This window comes from Rhinichthys klamathensis, unplaced genomic scaffold, assembly GCF_029890125.1.
Source record: "Rhinichthys klamathensis goyatoka isolate OS25496 unplaced genomic scaffold, OSU_Roscu_1.1 h1tg000007l_1, whole genome shotgun sequence".
Classification (NCBI taxonomy): Eukaryota; Metazoa; Chordata; class Actinopteri; order Cypriniformes; family Leuciscidae; genus Rhinichthys; species Rhinichthys klamathensis.
In genome coordinates this window covers 3,180,381-3,186,418 of record NW_026606560.1, presented here as the reverse complement: position 1 = coordinate 3,186,418, position 6,038 = coordinate 3,180,381, and positions in this window count along the sequence as shown.

Genomic DNA, 6,038 nt, shown 5'->3' with positions numbered 1-6,038 from the left:
CCAGACAACACTCCATCCACCCTGCGGACACAGATGAAGAGCAGGAAATATCTCAGAGAATGTAGCTTCATTTGCATGCTTCCAGCTGAGACAGCCAAAGCTCATTGCAATTGCACAGGTTGTAAATGAAAGAACTGAACAGATGCCCTGAGTCCAAAGTGCACACTTGAATCTATCCTCTAAACATGGTTGAATCAAATGCCATTGAGATCTCAAGTTTGAGAGATCCCAAATCTCATCATCTTAACCTTTCAAAACAACTTCAATAATACTTCACTTTGAGCTCGGTTCTTGTTCTTAGTTGTTATTTAAGTTTATGTGCCTGGAGATGGTTGGCTATATGGAGTTGTAGATGGCAATGGGGGATTGATGGTTTTCTGAGGAAATAAATTCCTTTAATATTAAAATGATATTCTGGGTTCAATCCAGGTTCAAAAGTTCAGTCAACAGCCTTTGTGGCATGATTTCTACAACAACAACAACAACTAGACTGACATAATAAAATAAATAAATAAATAAATAAATAAATAATAATAATACATTTCACTGAAAAAAAGAAAAGAAAAATCAAGCCACTTATAATGGAAGCAAATATAGTAGATTTTTTTGGAGGAAATGTGAAGCTTATGATGTTTATTAACTCTTCTGTTAAAATAGTTTATTTGAGCTGTGAAGCTGTTTTAATAATAGTATATAAAATATAGTGTTATAGTGTTGTGTTGCAATTGTAAAAACTTTACACATAAAGGGCTTTTTTTTTCTTCTTAAATGTAGTGTAGGCAATTTCTCCAAAACACTAAAGTGCACAGCCAGAGCAGAGTCTGCAAAGCATCATGAAAGACGGCTATACGTAGTGCTGTGTTGAAAAAATCGATTCACCAATTCTGAATCGATTTTCATATTAATTTCTAAAGATCGATCCGTAACTCAGAGGATCGATTTTAATAGGTTTACATTTTCCCCGTGAACTTTAACTTGCCGCGACTGGGAGATCCCTGTATGCGCATTGAAAGGCTTTCACTCAGCGCGCACATTGTTTCGACAACGGGCTTTGAGTGAGTCATTAAACCGTTCATTCAACGAACACGTTCAAAAAAGCTGATTCATTAAAAGAGATGTAATGAAACAAGGTGTTAATTATTTTTTAACTTTGAGTTCCACTTTTCAAGGCTCAGCTGAGCAGCAATGCGTCGCATGGGTAACGCTGAAGCTGATGCTTCACTTATTAGAGACCAATATGGCATTGATTCAATGCGTGACTCGCTGATTTTATTTCCCCGCGGCTTCCTCGCGCAGTGGGATGCTGACCAGCGCTGCTGCTGACGCGCATTTATGGTAAATACCCGTGACGTGAACGTTAAAAGGATGATACGACAAATATTTCGCTTTCCTTTGACACGGCAACCTTTTTCACAAATACATATGACTTCAAAGACAGACGCAGGTAATCGCACGCGCTCTGCCGATCTCTCTCATTCACTGTCTGTGCGAAGCCTCTGTAGGCTACACATCACCACGATAAACAGTCTTGTTTGTTATCATTATGAACTTGTTTAACATTCAATACACATGCATGAAGTTCAAAACAAGAAGGGTATAGCCTTATAAAAAACGTGAATATCGCGGTTGCTGCGGTTACTTGCAATCCTCTGCGGTTACTGCTGCTGATACCTCTGCGTCCTCTGTCGTCTACACCAGTGCAAGTTTGTGAAAGCAGTTGTATCAACACTCTGGAAGGGGGATTGTTCTTTACAACCATCAATACTCCATTAATTTGCAGTTAAATGTCTATAATAATTGTATCAATATGTTGCATAACTACAGTCCTGTAATTCAACAGCTGGAAAAAAAAATATGCTTTTTTCAAAAACACTTATCTTAATCTCGAAGATCGGATCGGATCGAATCGAATCGAATCGAATCGAATAATGATAATCGATTCAAGATCTTGAGAATCGGAATCGAATCGATTCTTGAAATTTGAATCGAAACCCAGCACTAGCTATACGTGACCTCAAGTCTCAAAGAACATAACATTACAACAATAATGAACATAAACAACTTACAGAGCTCTGACTTGTAGCACGTCTTTTCAGCATTGATAGTGTTGCCATAGAAACACATAATTCTGAGTCCGAGGACGTGAACAGCTAGCTCCTGGTAGATCGTCACGGGTTGTCATCTCTTAATTACGGTAATTACAACATTACAAGCAGCATAAGCTAGTTGTTTTGGTTCAGGAAGAACAGTAAAAGGTAAAAGGCTTTTTGTTTGTGGCATTGGGTGACTGACTGTCTTCTACTCTGCATAGCCTCATGGAACACGCTGATGACGTGATGTCTGGGTGAGCAGGGTGCGCGGAGGTATGGAAATACACATTGGCAGGCAGGTAGGGCATCCTATCATTGCATTCGGACCAAATCCAATGATTGGACAAAGAATGTTGGTACTGAGACTTCAACAAGTACATTTGAATATTTAGGCCAATTCTATTATTGATTGCTATCAGGATGTGAATAGTTCCAACCAGTATAACACAAACTGTTGATTGAAAAACATTGCCTATACCCTAGCTTTAAGTGTAACGAACCTGGCATATTACTTTGATAAGCATACGATTGTTTTGAACAAGCTAAATTAGCCCTTTTGTTGAACTTGTGATGATTAATCATTTGTTGACTATCTAAGTGGGCTTCAAACTAAGTTTGTTGTTGAATTTACAATTCAACATGCAAATTAATTTTACATGTATTAATTGTCATCTCCACTGCAAAACACAAGGAAACATGATAATATAGGTCAGTAAAGGGCACATGTAGAAATTGATAACATTCTTCAGTTAAATGCATGTTCTAAGAAATTGTGAAAGATGTTTAGTTCTGAACACCTGTAGTCATTTCATTCTAAATATTCCCATTTCAGAAACCTTGCAGGGATGTTCATCTTCATTTGAGACAACAAAGGGAAGGATAAAGCATTTTTAATACCTAAAATAAAAAAGAATTCTGTTTGTTGCTAAATGGATATTCTTTGTATTATCTGTTTGGTTTTAGTCAGTTATTTATTTATAATCCGTTCTCAATCCCATTATGAGTATAATCTAAAATGACTGAGTTGCACCGCTGCTTAATGAATATGACTCAATGTGCTTGAGCAAAATGGTATACCGTTTAAAACAGATTGGCTTTTTGTCATTCAGACAGCTATTTTGTCTAGTCTGTTTCTCTCTTATTACTAGGCATGGCTGTAGTTTTAAAATGATTCGTCCCTCTAGGTGAATACTCAGGACCTTGTCATATTCACCATTTACATGACAAATTACAATACCAGTGTTTGTATTGCTATTGCAAGCCCTGCAGGTTATGATACAAATACTCTTGCAGCATCTAGTTTAAATGAAAAATTGCCATGTCATGTAGCAAGGCTAAGATGATCGTCTAAAACTGTATACATAATTTTCTCTCTATAAAGGGCTTAAAATACCTTTTTTTAGTTCTACGGTGGTAACACACATCTTAATCCAACATACCTCTAAATAATTGTTTTCTCTTCGTTCCCCAGAAAACTATGTTTTGATGTTCTCTCCCACCAGACATTTGCTTAATTTGACTCATGCAGATACTTATTTCATTTCTTAATTATCCTCATTTATGTGTTTACACTTTCTCCTCCATCATTTATTTTTCTGTTCATCCCACACATTTTATACATCAATTTTATTTCATTCCTTCCACACGTCACACTTGTCAAGTCAAGTCAAATCAGTTTTATTTGTAAAAGCGCTTTTCCTACATATTGTTCCAAGCTGTGGTTTAATCAACATAAAGTTGTGTAGGAACCAACAGAATTATCACTTTTATGACATTTTTTACCAGCCTGAGGATATTTCAAGCCAGTTTGGTGTTCAATTATATTTAAGTGGCACCATTGGTGCTTTTCATGCGTCCGCAGTTGATGATAAAAAAATGCATTTATCTCTCAGGCTAGATGTTTTATTTGTGGTATAAAAGTATACCTCGGCTCCTCTTTCAGGGTGGATCAGTTTAACAGCATTTGATGAAGTGTATTGTTTTTGTAACCACCGATATTGTCTGATGATGCCCCTGTAAAAAGGGAATGACACATAACAGATATTATTCCTGCAGATAATAACCAAAATCCTGTTACTGCACTGGGTGGGGGAGATAATGTGATTTTAGCAGCAGATTGCTTTGAAATGAACAGTGCTCTCAATGAATACATGTTTACATGTGTTTGGTGTGTTTGAAGATAGCATTCAGGTAAAGATCTGAGCTGTTGATTCAAGGTTGCAGGTTCGATCTCAAAGAACTGGAGAGTTAAAGAGATCACAACCTTGCTTTTGAATAAAGTACTTAACTACAAGAAATACATTGAAATGAGTGTATTTTGCTTTTTCATAAAGAACTAAGCTGAAATAGCTCAACAGTACAGAAGAGACCATAAGCCAGAAGCACCATCTATCTCAAAGCTTCGCTCTGCCCTTGTGACTTACAGTACATTAGACGCCTTTTAATCGGCACTTTTTTTTATGTTTCCACTTTCCAAGCAGAGCTACCATCCAAAAAAATAAAAAAATAAAAAGATGGGAAAAAAAAACTAGAACACATATAACAATGGTTTGCTCTTGGGAGAAATGTAAACAGTGATTTTACACAAAAGCAAAGCGCGTGTTACTCAAGGCAGAAAAATAGCAAGTCAAAAGAATTGCTGATGGAAACGGGGAGATTGCGGCATTTGAAAGGCCTTTTTTTGTGGTGCACTGTGGTGCTGAAGTGCAGCGCATTGTAGGATCCCTACTGAGTGGTTACTGTGTTCCACTGAGACTTCCTCATCAATATGCATGGAGAAGTACGGATGTCTACGTTGAAGAATTAGATGTCATGCAGCAAAAGCATTGCTTTTAAATCTGCTGTAATCACAGCAGAAAGCATTGTACAGCTCCGTATCTGAGCTGTATTCACACCGTTATGAATGTGTGACAGCATGTAACATATATTCTGTGGGAGATAAGGGTGTAGATGCATCATCCAAGAATGGCCTCCCATAGGAATAAATGCCAAAGGTGGACATCTTATGATTATGACTTGAAATGTTAAGCTTGAAAATATTTAATGAGCTGATATGCTAACCAACAGCTTATCCCATCACTATCTGCACTGCAATAAATGTAGGCATAATAGCGCTTCTGTTTTGATATGCACATCACAGTAATTAGAGGTTAGGCTATACTAAGCACTGACGCACAAGTCAGTGTGGTGCATTTATATTTCATGTTACCTTAGGGTCTGTATTTTCATCTGCATTTGCATTTATTTTAACACTATTCGATATAACTATGAGTATTTTTGAATGTCGCCCACAGCCCACACATATGGTCACATGACACGCATGGCTTGACAGACTGTCATCAGAAAACAGTAACGAGACTCTTTTCCAACATCTGGTTTGGTCACGGACGTGAAGAATGATTGACAGCACTTGGTGGAAATATGGAAATAATAACAGGGTTAGAACAAGGGGCGGGACTGCGGGAGACGCTGAGAACTTACTACTGAAAGAGATGTCGAAAATGTTCTCATGGCATCTGTTTACCATGGCACTGAATTTCAGTGCCTGCATTTAAACTGTAACTGGTGCTGTTGCCTTTTTATACAGTTTGCACTTGAAGCAAAAAGCTCGTAGAGTTACAAATAATGTGGATTAATCCAAGCAGTACATTTTTTTTAGGGAGAACTTCTCCATTTCATATGCCAGCGCAGTTGCACAGCGGATGCTAAAATTGGAAGCATGTGCACATGAGGATCTTATTATTTCACTTACATTCTTTTATTGTTAACTTGGTGAGACTTTGTTCCTCTGAAGTACTAAAACACTCATTAACATGCAGAGAACATTTTTATGTGAATTCATTACACTTCTCACTTACAGACAATTACTAGATTATTCCCACAAAGAATCATCGTACTTTTCTCCCCTGTCTGTGTTGACAAGATCTCTCCAGAGTCCTAAATAGTTTT